General features: G+C 38.3%; 1 pseudogene; it reads right to left on the bottom strand.

Moving 5' to 3' along the window:
• Positions 1 to 13208: 13208 nt before the first annotated feature.
• Positions 13209 to 14456, bottom strand: LOC111158954 (annotated as a pseudogene).
• Positions 14457 to 14780: the final 324 nt, after the last annotated feature.

Genomic DNA, 14780 nt, shown 5'->3' on the forward strand with positions numbered 1-14780 from the left:
GTGCTCCATGCAATATGTGCCCTCCATAATACCCACCACCAGGCTCACCCAACCTCCCACCCCCCACCCCTTCAAAACGCTCAGATTGTTTTTCAGCCTCCATAGTCTCTCATGGTTCGTCTGCCCCTTCAATTTCCCCCAACTCCCTTCTCCTCTCCATCTCCCCATATTCTCCATGTTATTTCTTATGCTCCACAAATGAAACCATATGATAATTGACTCTCTCTGCTTGACTTATTTCACTCAGCATAATCTCTTCCAGTCCTGTCCATGTTGATACAAAAGTTGGGTATTCATCCTCTCTGAAGGAGGCATAATATTCCATAGTATATATGGACCACATCTTCCTTATCCATTCGTCCGTTGAAGGGCATCTTGGTTCTTTCCACAGTTTGGCGACTGTGGCCATTGCTTCTATGAAAAATGGGGTATAGATGGCCCTTCTTTTTACTACATCTGTATCTTTGGGGTAAATTACCCAGTAGTGCAATTGCAGGGTCATAGGGAAGCTCTATTTTTAATTTCTTCAGGAATCTCCACACTGTTTTCCAAAGTGGCTGTACCAGCTTGCATTCCCACCAACAGTGTAAGAGGGTTCCCCTTTCTCCACATTCTCTCCAATACTTGTTTACTGTCTTGTTGATTTTGGCCATTCTAACTGGTGTAAGGTGGTATCTCATTATGGTTTTGATTTGAATCTCATATGATATTTCTATTTTTAATTTTTTGATGAAACTTCATACTGTTTTCCACAGTGGCTGCACCAGTTTGCATTCCCACCAACCGTGCACCAGGGTTCCTTTTTCTCCATATCTTTGCCAAGACTTACTTGCCTCTTTGATTTTAGCCATTCTGACAGATATTAGGTGAAAGTTCATTGTGGTTTTGATTTGCATTTCCCAGATGATTAGTGACGTTGAGCATCTTTTCATGTGTCTATTGGCAATCTGTATGTCTTCTTTAGAAAAATGTCTATCCAGGTTCTCTGCCCATTTTTTAAATTGATTTTTTTTTTTTGGTATTGAGTTCTAGAAGTTCTTTATGTACTTTGGATATTAACCTTTTATCAGATACATCATTTGCAAATATCTTCTCCCATTCAGTAGCTGCCTTTTTGTTTTGTTGATTGTTTCCTTTGCTGTGAAGAAGCTTATTTTGATGTAGTCCCAATACTTTATTTTTGCTTTTGTTTCCCTTGCCTTAGGAGACATATCTAGAAAAATATTGCTATAGCCAATGTCAGAGAAATTACTGCCTGTATTCTCTTCTAGGATATTTTTATGGTTTCAAGGTCTCACATTTAGGTCCTTAATCCATTTTGAGTTTATTTTTGTGTAGGGTGTCAGAAAGTGGGCCAGGTTCTTTCTTTTGCATGTAGCTGTTCAGTTTTTCCAACACCATTTATTGAAGAGACTGTCCTCTATGCTCACTGCAGCATTATTTACAATAGCCAAGATATGGAAACAACCCAAGCGCCCATCAATAGAGGAATGGATAAGGAAGATGGATAATCAATCACTCAATATAAAGCAAAAATTATTTTCTACCTTTGTTGAGGTATAATCAGCAAACAGAAATTATAGATGTTAAAGGTGTACATGGTGATTTGATATACCTATACACTGTAAAAATGATTACCATGGTTAACTTGTCCATCACTATTTTTGGGGGAGAGGAATGAAGCTTCCCTGGGAACTTTGTACTTCCTGACCATTTGCACTCTCCTTCTCTGTGATAGTTCCTATGAGATTGGTGACATGGAATGGTGAAGCCTTCCATTTGTTAATCAATTTTTTTTCTCAGATTCATTACAGGTAGTTTTCAACAATGAAAGATTTTTCACTAAGCCATCCAACAGTATGACCCACCCTCCTAGGACACATTTCTGAAATAAATTAGAGATTTAATCCTTAATAGAGACAGATCTTTCTTACCTTGTGTGAGTCTAAATAGTTGATAAAATGTAAGAATTGAGCCTGTAGCCTTATACTTAGTATTAATACACAACATAATAGAAATTTGAATCTTTCTCCCACTGAACTAAGAAAACATGATGGCTTTGTTCTGCCATTGCTATTTATATTACAACTTTGTTTGGGTTATTCAGTGCATTTTATAATAATCCTCAAGAATAGGACTGTGGTTAGCCTATTCTTTATTCTCCATGGTTTCCAGCATTATATGAAATATATCCAGTATAGTCCCTCTTACCACAGAAGTATCCAAGTAAAATGTGCATTAAACATTGGAAACACATGCCAAATATCCCTGTAGAATTTTTACATGGAATCTAGAACACAACACTTGGAATCACTAAGAATGTAACCACTAATGTCTGCCTCATCCATATGGCTAAAGGATCCTTACTTCCATTTTCTCCTGGGCTTCAGATTTTCTACATCACTTCTAATCCCCCCCTCAGTATGCATGAACAATTATTATCATCTAGAGCATGACTCTGATATATTATTGGCTTTTTATGTTATAGAGACTCATCCTTCTCTTGGATCCTGTGGGGCATCCTCATGTCTGAGGTGGGTGGTGACCACTGAATTGTGAAGTTTAAAGAACCATGAGTGACAGTGAATTCTTTTTTTTTTTAATCTCAGTTTGTACTTTTTAAAAAAATTAACATATATTATTTGTTTCAGGGATACAGGTCTATGATTCATCAGTCTTAAAGAATTCACAACACTCACCATAGCACATACCCTCCCCAATGCTCAATGCCCATCACCTAGCTACCCCATCCCTGCCAGCCCCCTCCCCTCCAGCAGCCCTCAGTTTGTTTCCTAAGATTAAGAGTCTCTTACAGTTTGTCTCCCTCCCTGGTTTTGTCTTGTTTCATTTTTCCCTCCCCTCGCCTATGATCCTTTGTCGTGTTTCTCAAATTCCTCATATCAGTGAGATCATATGATACTTGTCTTTCTCTGATTTACTTATTTTGCTTAGCATAATACCCTCTAGCTCTATTCACATCATTGCAAATGGCAAGATTTCATGTTTTGATGGCTGCATAATATTCATATATATATCACATTTTATATATATATATATATATATACACACACACACACACACACACACACATACACACACACACACATATATGTGTATATATATACATACCCATATCACATTTTCTTTATCTATTCATCCTGTTGATGAATATCTAGGCTCTTTCCATAGTTTGGCTATTGTGGACATTGCTGCTATAAATATTGGGGTTCACATGCCCCTTCAGATCACTACATTTGTATCTTTAGGGTAAATACCCACTAGTGTAATTGCTGGGTTGTAGGGTAGCTCTATTTTCAACTCTTTAAGGAACCTCCATGCTGTTTTCCGGAGTGGCTGCACCAGCCTGCATTCCCACCAACACTGTAGGAGGGTTCCCCTTTCTCCGCATCCTCACCAACACCTGTCATTTCCTGACTGGTTAATTTTAGCCCTTCTGAGTGGTGTGAGGTGGTATCTCATTGTGGTTTTGATTTTTATTTCCCTGATACTGAGTGATGTTGAGCACTTTTTCATGTGTCTGTTGGTGACATGGAATTCTAATCACATATACAAAGATGAGGACCCAAACAGAATTCAAGATAGTGCAAAGGAAATAGTATCAGAAAGTGCTCTGATAATTATATTCAGCTCATTGGGAATATGGGTATTGTTACTCTGGTGTTCCTGCTATTTGGTGCTAATATAACAGACCAATAAGCACTCCCTGGCAGCCCATGTTGGAACATGTTTTATGTCAATCCTTGCTGACTTGTGTGTTCACTAAACTTCAGGAAACAAATACAAACACATAAAGTACTTTCAGATAGCCTCCCACTTTGCCATTTGGGATCTCTGTTTCAATCACTTCCCTCTATCTGTCTGCATCAACTGATATCTAGTGCAATGAATGAGACCAGATGCAATAACAAATCGAGAAAAAGAACCCAATAAAACTCTTGGCATTTGCTTTGGGCTGCCTGTACTATAGGCAATAGCAGATGACAGCCTCTGTGTCTAAAATTTTTTTAAACTCCTTAAACAGCTCCAAGAGAAGCTTTGGTGTGCAAGGAAACACCAGAAACTGATCAAGGCTTGTGTCCATTCTGATTTGGTATACAATGCACATTGGAAAACATGCAAAGATCCTTTTTGCTTTAATCCTAATATGGTGTCAAATGATGAAATTACCTACCTTCTGGTTGTGACCATAAAAATCAATAACCCAGGGAGAAAAGGTTTTATTTGACAACTGCCTTACTAAAAGATCTATGAAAAATATTAAGAGCAAGTACTTTTTTATACTCATAAAAAGGCAGTGAAGAAAACTGCAAAATCACTTTTTATTTCTTGCCAAGGGCAAGAAAGTATAAGCATAAAGAGCAAACCAACCACAAACAGCATGGATATCACTACATATCCTTCATGTTTATGCATCATGTAATGAAAAAGTCTTTCTAGAAATACAAACTGTAAATACATCGCAGAGAAAAATGAAAATGAGAAAAAAGCTAAGGCATTCGTTTTGTATAGGGATTTTACTTTTTTCCCCTCTTGCCTTTATCTTACCTTCCTTCCCATCAAAGGAGAAAAACCATAGGAGGAGTGACAGTACATCTTTTTGAAAGGTTCTGGTTAATCTAACAAGATGATATTTCTTAACGACAGTGGTGAAACAAAGATAATAAGCTGGGCAGCATGACTAGGGAAGTTCAGGGGTAGTTTAAACTTTCCATATGCAAAAGAAATTCGGTGATACAGAGCTGAAAACGTGCCAGCTATCAGGCCACTATGAATGGTATATCAAAAAAAGGCAATTTCAAGAACATAGTTTTCCATATGTGATTTATAAAACATAAAGGAAGGATTCTGTCTACTTTGATATGTAAGTACTATAAGCCTTTTAAAAATTAGTAAGTTAAATTATGGCTTAATGAGTTAAGCAGTATATTAAGAATAACATAATTCTGTTTCTTTAGAGATTAATGGCAACTCACTTCAAAACATTTCTGGGGGAGGAGGAAACATATCTTTACAAGATCTACATAAACCATGTTTTCTTGGCCCAAACTGCCACTGAGTAAGATAGATGATCAAAAATGTGTTCTTACAATTGACATGCTACTTTTCAAATTTACAGTAGATATTTAAACATCAAAGATGCTAAATTTTTATCCTGGTTTTGAAAAAATACCATACTTTCTACATTTGTAAAATATGGTGTGATTTCTAAATGTTAGAAATAAATGGTCCCTTATCCTGTTTTCTCAACTCTTATTTAAATTTTAAATAAATGTAAATAATAGTCTCAGAGATAATTAGCTCGCTGTCATCAATTTCCTTAACTTTTTTAAATCAACCTCCAGGGTAGAAGCGTGGTAAAGTAGGAAAACATTTAAGTGAAAATGACAAGATTCACTAGAGCTGCCTATATTGGATGCTGGTGACTCTCCTCTGTGTTTTACTTTGCTCCACATAACAATAACTCTGTGTTCCTGTTTAGCTCTAAAATGTCAGTCATTTTTCTAATGGGACTATCAAAATTCAAATGTATTCATTGCAAAAAACACATATAGCTTTCTATAGCTAAGTCTTATTAACCACTTGCTATGTGTAGTCATTGACTTATAATTCTCATTGCAAAACTGTGAGGTCTGTGCCTTTTCTCCATTCTAGATCATATAATTGAGGCAAATATTAAGAACTTTATGCTGTATGCAAATAAAATGGAGGAAAAATGAACCCTAAGCTGTGACTATGAAGAACTGAAAAAGTAATAATCTTTAGACAGAATTAATTATGGAATTTATAAAAAATACAGACCTGAAGATCAAAGCTATAAAAAAGTGAAGTAGTTCTAGAGATCTAAACCAAGTAATTCCAGTCCAATTTAAATAATTGCTTAGCTAACCAGGTGCGTGTACACACACACCAACACACTTGGATCCTTTATGTTACAAGGTTGGAAAGAAAAGAACTGCGAATGAAGGGGAAAAGAGAATGGGAGAATATTAAAGCAAGGAGGCACATTGGCATAAAAATGGTCAAATGACAAAAATACAATTTAGCGATGAGTTTGATACCACTTATTCAAGGAAAAATTATCCATGGACTGGGGGAACACAGTGCCTTCAAGCAGTGAAAGACTGCTCTAGAAGGATATGGTACAAGAACAAGTTTTTTAGAATGCTAGAAGAAGCACTGTGAAAACAGGGCATGATGGGTTACAGGTCAGGGATTTCCTTAAAAAGCTAATAGGTCCTGTTTTCTAGGTTAGGGCGACCTAGCTGAAGCAGAGTTGGAGGATTGTGATTGGTGCATGTTAGGATTCTTTGGCAGGTGTTTCTTGGAAGTGCAGGCTGACTTAGGTTTAGACTTCTGATGTGGGCCAGGTGACTAGGGCAACCCCTATTTTGTGGGTTATACAAATTACAAATATACAAAATACAAATATACAAATTAACTTTATCAATATGTATGGATTATATGGCCCAGTGCAATGGCTAGAGCTGGGTTAAAACTTGTCTTTAACAATACTGTAACCAAAACGATGTAGGAGTTAATCTAACAAGGCACTACTGATATTTTCGGCAAGACAGTTCTGTTTTTCAAGTTTGTTCTGAGCATTTGCAGGACATTTAGTCACTGTCTTCTAAACCATGGTAGTTGATTACAGCAGCTTGCAGTTTTTGTGATAACCACAATGCCTCCACACATTTCCAAATTGTCCTCCTTGAAGACCTCTGAACTATAGGATTTACATCTTTCACCATCTTCTATTCAGAAAACCATAATTAGTTATTTTAGATTACATCAGATCTTTACTGGGGACTTTAAACTTATGTTAATGTTACTTAAATGTGTACGAACAAAACCAGGTACAAACTTGTTCTAATAGCTCTTACAGTACTATAAAACAAAATAAAATTTGTAGTTAAATGACAATAAAGTCATAAGACCTTATGTATGTAAAATACCACTGTATGAAACATGTATGCAATGCTGACTGCTGTGGCCCACATCCCTGGGCTTTATAATACCTTTGATACCAAGGACTGTATGAGATCTCAATTTTTTTCCCACCACTCTTCTATTGTCAAGCCATTCTCAACTCTTACTTTGTACAACATGTCATGGCAAAATTTGGCCTTTTTTGGTGCAAATGCATCACCTAGATATAAAACCCACACCTAGTCTGTCCTCATTTGTTCAAGGCTAAATAGTAGTGCTTGGTGCCAACACAACTATAAAACTAAATGTAGACACTAATGTTATGTAGCAATATTCAATTAAAAGTTGGTTGGCCGGGGCACCTGGGTGGCTCAGTGGGTTAAGCCGCTGCCTTCGGCTCAGGTCATGATCTCAGGGTCCTGGGATCGAGTCCCGCAACGGGCTCTCTGCTCAGCAGGGAGCCTGCTTCCTGCTCTCTCTCTCTCTGCCTGCCTCTCTGTCTACTTGTGATCTCTCTCTGTCAAATAAATAAATAAAATCTTTTAAAAAATTAAAAAAATAAAAGTTGGTTAGTCAAGAAATCCGGAAGTGTGTAAATTACAAAATGTTCACAGATTCAGACTCATTAGTAGAGTTTTTCTATGTGTCAACTCCGTCATTTGTCTCATGTATGTGCAACCTGAAATATAAATTGGTTCTTTACAGAGATATATACATTTTTCAATTTAAAGAATAATGAATATTAAAAACCTAAATGAATGCTTTCTGATAGTATTGCATTGTCAGTCACCAAACATAATTCTTTATCTCTGCAGTTGACCCTTTATCACCATGGGTTTGAACTATGGAAGTCTACTTATCTGCTTTTCTATAAATACAATACAGTACTCTTAATGTATTTTCCTTGTGATTTTCTTAACAGTTTTCTCTAGCTTATGTATAAGAATACACCATATAATACATACAACGTACAAAATATGTATTAATTGACTGCTATTGGTAGGGCTTCCCATCAACAGTAAACTATTAACAGTTAAGCTTTGAGGGGGTCAAAAGTTATACGTGGATTTCTAACTATGTGGGCGTCAGCACTCCTAACCCCTGTGTTGTTCAAGGTTCATGTACACTTAAAATTTTGCTGACAGCAAGGCATACAAAACTGGGTTTATGTAAAGTGTCATCTCCTCCTTGCATACAGCCTGACCTTATCCCTGCCTTATTCCTATCTAAAGGATTCCAGTTGGCAGGAACATTCTTGACTGTGGAAAAGTTCAGGAACTAAACAGACTCAGCATATTTTATACAGCATCATCTGAGACTAAATTTTGTGATTTGCATAGATTAATGAATACTTCCCAAAGCGAATTACTCAGAATCCTAGCTTTTTAAAATATGAACGGGTATTTGCAATATTGGGATTTATGAGAAATACGTTTTGGTCAGGTGAATAACTGAATGCATACTTCTTTTAAGATTTTGGTCTTTGTCCATGGTTCCCAGCTCATAGCTCCCCAAGTCCTTGGAATTTCCTGAACAGTAAGGACAATGGTAGCATCTTGTTATAATAGTTGGTCTCTTGTCCTCAGTTCCCTAAACTGCATCAAAGCCATGAAGGTTCTGTTATTCACAACAAGCTCCTTTCCACCATGACTGGGTTTATGTTAAATGAGGGGACTTCTAAAAAACTTCTAAGATTGGGGCTGGTTGCCAGGAGAACCAACAATGAATAGAGAGTTGGAACTGTCCCACCCCAATTTCCAGGGAGGGAAGAGGGACTGATGGTTGAATCAATCACCAATGGCCAATTATTTAATCAATCGTGCCTATGTAATGAAGCCTCCATACAAACCCTAAAGGACAGAATTCAGAATGCTTCTGGGTTGGGTTGGTAAACATACAAAGGTGCTGGAAAGTGGTACCTCACACCCATGCCTTGCCCACGCATCTCTTCCACCTGGCTATTCCTGAGTTCTATCTTTTTTTTTAATCATTTTTTAAATTTATTTTCAGCATAACAGTATTCATTGTTTTTGTACCACACCCAGTGCTCCATGCAATCCGTGCCCTCTCTAATACCCACCACCTGGTTCCCCCCACCCCCCCCCCCCCCCCCCTTCCAAACCCTCCAAATTGTTTTTCAGAGCCCATAGTCCCTCATGGTTCACCTCCCCTTCCAATTTCCCCCAACTCCCTTCTCCTAACTCCCCATGTCCTCCATGCTATTTGTTATGCTCCACAAATAAGTGAAACCATATGATAATTGACTCTCTCTGCTTGACTTATTTCACTCAGCATAGTTCTATCCTTTTATAATCAACTAGTGTTCTAATAAATAAAAGCTGAGTTTTGCGAACTGCTCTAGCAAATTAACTCGAACTCAAGAAAGGAAGGGGTTATAGGAACTTCTGATTTATAGCTGGTTGGTCAAAAGCACAAATGATAACCTGGCTTTTTGATTAGTGTCTGAAGAGGTGGAGAAGTTTTGTAGAACTGAGCCCTTTACCTGTGGAATAGGATGCTATCTCAGGGCAGATAGTGTCAGAATTGTGTTAAACTGTAAGATAACCAGTTGTTTCAGATTGCTTGTTGAATGTGTGAGGAATCCTCTTCACCATGGTGGAACTGGTGACTAGAACCCTCTAATGTTCTCATTAAAAAAAAAAAAAAGTCTGTCAATTTACTAAACTGTGTTAAGCAATTAAGCCCTTCATTACAGGACTTTGGAGTTTTTAATGTGCTAAAATATGTTGTGTGTCAAGAGGAAAGTGGACTATTCTCAAATTTGACCATAATCCTTTAAGAATACTGCTATTATAATTATCATAAAAATGTGAAATATGATTTGAAAACAATGTTACTGTAGCATGCAAAAGCTCAAATAGTCTAACAAAGCAAGAAATGGTTTTGGAGATTTTTTTGGCTCCACCCAATTTGTTAGCTTATGATCTGGGGCAAGTAGCTTAACCTCAAGGCTCATTTTCTACTTCTGAAAACATGAATCATAACTGGAATTATCTAATAGAATTGTTAAGTGGATTAAGTATGTACATACAAAGAGCTAGCAATCAATGTTTACTACTTTTTTCAGCTACTATTATTTCTCATAGGTGATTTGATTGCCTGTTTTTCTCTTTACTGCAGTATTAATTCATCTACTTATCTGTGTAATTGCTGAAAGTTAACCAACAATTATGAAAGATGCCAAAGAAAATATTCATTTATTCACTCCTTCATTCAATATTTGTTGAAAAATCTATACATTACTTGCTGTGTTAAATTTGAAAATAGAAATGGGTGTGAACACAAAGTCCCTATTCTTAATATTCACAACTTCTAAGGGAGAATAACTGGAAACAAATCAGAATAGAGTGTCAAAATAAGAAAGTCCATTATTTACAATGTGCAGATCTCATAGGGAAGGAGTAGTACACTACCTTAGAGGAAGAAAAAGCAGATTTGGTTTCTTGGAAGACATGGATAACTGACCTCAAATGTGAAAGATGACCCATAATGTTGGGTGTAAGATAGGTGGAATAAAGAAGGCATTCTAGGATGCCTGGGTGGCTCATTGGGTTAAAGCCTCTGCCTTCAACTCAAGTCATGATCCCAGGGTCCTGGGATCGAGTCCCATATTGGCCTCTCTGCTCAGCAGGGAGCCTGCTTCCCTTCCTCTCTCTCTGCCTGCCTCTCTGCCTACTTGTGATCTGTCTGTCAAATAAATAAATAAATTCTTTTTAAAAAAAAAGAAGGCATTCTAGGTTCAGGAAACACCATATGGGATTGAAACAGCATTGTGTGTCCTAGAAATTCTTGTTATTTCTATAGCACAAGGTATAGAAAGGGCAAAGGTAGATAGGACTACAGAACGCACCATTCTTTTATAATAAACACATGCAATTTCTTTAAAATGTTGCCTTACTTTGCATTTCATTTTATAATTTCATTCTCAGCTGATGGCATCAATTTATCCACCAACTCTAAGTTATAATAAGGAAAGCTAACTTATTGAGTACTTACTATGTGCCAAGCAACATTCTAAGAACTTTACATTTGATAACTCATTTAATTTTCACACCTTTGAGGTAGACACTAGTAACACACTTTACAAATAAGAAATCCAAGCCAGGAAGCTGTTAAATGGCTTGTCCAAGGTCATGAAGCTACTCAATGACTGAGTCAAGATGGGCTCTAGAAATATATTTTTATTTTCACAGCATTCTCCCTCCTGCTATCTAGTATTATTATTCACTCTGTCTGTTCTCCCTAGCACAAGACAACATGCTTTTTACATGATGTCTGTCTCTCAATGTTTTGCCTGTTTCCTTTATAGCAACTATTTTTCTGTTTTATTGTTGGCTCTGTAGATCTCCTTCACTAATATATAAGGTCCTTGCCCGGAGTACACTACTGAACTCCAAGTTTTAGCAATGTTACGTAATATAAACTATTTCTTGTTTTGTTCTGTTTTAACTTTTGTTAACAAACAGTGTAATATTAGCTTCTGGAGTAGAATTCAATGATTTATCACTTACACATAATACCCAGTGCTCATCACAACAAGTGCCCTCTTTAATGCCCATCACCCATCTAATATAAGTACTTAATCAACACAGTAAAGGGATTTCTATTTTAAAAAGAAAACAAGGCGCCTGGTAGCTCAGTTATTAAGTGTCTGCCTTTGGCTCATGTCATGATCTCAGGGTCCCAGGATGGAGTCCTCTGTCAGCCTTCCTGCTCAGTGGGAAATCTGCTTCTCCCTCTGCCCCCCTGCTCATGATCAAGGGAAGGGAAGGGAAGGGAAGGGAAGAGAAGAGAAGAGAAGAGTTGTGCTTCTTGCCTAGAAGTTTATAAATGAAGAGTGCTAAAGCCATAAGTTGAATACATTTTACTTAAAGTAGGTATTCTATAATAGATATCTGCTCCACAGATTTTTAGGAAAATATTTTTGTTAAATAAAATACTGGTTGTTCCTAAGATGAACACTCTGCAAACTCTAATCCTGCCCCAAATTAAAACCACTATCATGGGTGACTACATTACTTGGTCTTGCTATCCTTTTGTTATTAAGCAAGTCAAGTTTCCATTCCCTTAGCTATACCATTATCTGTTCCACAATATATATTGTATATATTCCTTTTAAACTAGGGCAGTCTCAACCTAGCAGTTCTTTTGCCAAATCTTGCAGATATATTTTGTTTGGCCAACATAGTAGTCTTTTAAAGGATTGAATTTCAAGGTCTTAAAATTGAGCGAGCATTCGCCGGTCTAACAGAGTTTGGGTCCCCCCATACTGCCTCATACTAGACTTCTTGATACATTTATTTTATAAAAAAAAAATTAGCAGAAATGCTGGCAGTAAAGCAAGATTAACTGGTTCTGGGTCTCTCATACTGTGGATGGAAATGAAAGTTGTACAGCTGCTTGGGAAGCCAATCCAGCAGCATTTTTTAAATAAAAATATATGTAGACTCTATAAGGCTATAATCCTCAGTAATTTGGTGAATTGGTCATTTTAAATTTTGGCTTCCAGCAAATTGATTTGATTAATTGGCTTCTTTCCAGCATTCAGTAATGTTGGGTATTGTTTTCATTTGAATTTTTTAATTGCTGGTTGTGGTGAATGCTGTGGTACACTGCCTAGATACCCCTTTAGGACCAAGGCACTTATTTTCCCGGCTGCCAGTACTGTTGGCTGCTGAAATGCTCACAGCTGCAATCTTCTCTGAGAATTACCCTTGACCTAAAAGTTGCCTCCCTCAAGGTTATGTATCTTGCCCAAAGGTAGCAGCATCCAGCGACTGATTGGTACAAGATTACAAAGGCCAAGATTCCTAGCCTCAATTTTGGAAAATTCTGAAGGGCCATCCCAGCTCCAGAGCTTCTGGTGGGATCAGATGAGGAATCTGTTGCAACTTTATTGCAATTCACCTCCTTCCTTTGTTCAGTCCAGCCCCCACATTTCCCTTAACCCTTGCAGGTGTTGTTTCCCACTATAATCCCAGCCAACCTCCTGAATCCAGATTTCCTTCTTCGTAAAAATCTATTATTTAGAAACCCAACATAATACATTAGTGCTATTGAATAACATTTTTAAAGAAAAACAAGTCTAAATGTTTTGCAAAATGCAAAATTAATCCATCCTCTTATCTGCTTCTGTTTTTTTTTTTTTTTTTTAGGAATTTAGGAAATTTATTAAGTTTTAGTTTAAAACGCTTTATACCTGTGCCATGCCAAGACACAGAAGGTTCTTAAGTTCTCTGTTAGGGTTTGCTCCTTGGTTTAGGAATCAGGGGGCCTTGGTATTTTTTTGTTAAGCCATTTAAGAATTCGTGATCTTGATCCAGGGCTGGTAATATTGCGCCACTTTCTTCTCCCTCAGAAAAATGGTTCTCGATAATGTTCGAAGCCATCAGGGCAACCTGCGGGTTCTCGTGAAGTTGCAAAGCCTCAATTTTATCAATGCCACCCATTTCTTCAATCAGAAGACACAGGTTTTCCTTCTCTGAAAGCTGCTCTGCTGCCTGGAGGATAAAAGAGAGAACATCAAGGATGATTTTAACAATTTTGGTGTCTTGGATGGTAAGCAGATTCACCAGTGGTTCCAGGACGCCAGAGTGGACAAGCTGGATCAACTGGTCTATGGTGCCTCCAGTTGTGAAGTTAGCCATGGTCCAAACAGCCTCTTTCTGGACTTTAAATTCTCCATGTTTTAGTAGAGCCACCAAGGGAGGCAGCATGCTGCAAGCAATCAGCCGCTGGATGTGCTGGCAAGGCCCTGCAGCCACGTTGCTCAAGGCCCAAGCTGCCTCCTTCTGGATGGAGGACTTGGGGTGCATCAGGAGCTGGGGCAGCACATTCAGCATGCCTGCGTCGATGGCCACCTGGGTCTGGTGATCTGTTCCCGTGACGATGTTCCCCATGGTGCAGAGGGAGGGGGTCAAGACATTGAGCTCTGAGCTGCTCATGAGCTGGACCAGCCTGGGCAGGACCCCCGTGTTGACCACTTGGTTGATGCGCTCGTTGGAGCCATCAGTGAGGTAGGACAGGGCCCAGCAGGTGTCCAGGACTGGACTTCTCAGAGAACTTCGCTGTCTTGGTGCTGCAGGAGGTGGGACAGGACAGGCAACATCTGCTTCACGGCTTTCACGGAAGGGTAAGGGTTCTTGTTTCGGCACAAGTTGGACAAGGTCATCACACAAGGTGATGTTCCGCAGAAACGTGATTGGTATGGTTGATGAAACGAGGGCCAGCAGATATGGAATGGCATTGCTCGACATAACGAGGTCTCTGAATTCTGGGCCATCACCTGCGATATTACCAAGAGCCCACACCATCTATTCGCACACAGTCATGTGGGGGGAAGACAGGAGCTCAACCAAAGGTGGGATGGCCCCACCTTCCACAACAGCTTGAGTCTGCTCTGAAGTCCCAGAAGCGATGTTGGTCAGAGCCTAGGCTGCCTCAAACTGCAAGCAGGGGTGAGGCAACAACTCCAGGAACTCCACCATTTTTCAAAATATAAAATGCCACTCACCTTATGCCACAGAAGTTAAGAGTCTTAATACCTAGATAAATACACAAAAAAATGATTTATTGTAGTTTTGCTCATGATATCCCAAAGCTAGGAATGACTTTCCACTCTCCAAATAAAGGAGCTAACTAAATGATTTAGCATGCACTAACACCATAGAGTATTATGAAGTGTTTTAAAAAACAGTGAATTGGAGCAATATTGGTTGACTTAGTACGATGTTTTGAGGTTTTCTCTGAGTAAGAGAAACAAAGATGCAAAGGTATGTGTGTTAAAGGTGTGTACAAGTATATGTATATGA

The sequence above is a fragment of the Enhydra lutris genome, unplaced genomic scaffold, assembly GCF_002288905.1.
Source record: "Enhydra lutris kenyoni isolate GAN:26980312 unplaced genomic scaffold, ASM228890v2 scaffoldscaffold65, whole genome shotgun sequence".
NCBI classification, from domain to species: domain Eukaryota; kingdom Metazoa; phylum Chordata; class Mammalia; order Carnivora; family Mustelidae; genus Enhydra; species Enhydra lutris.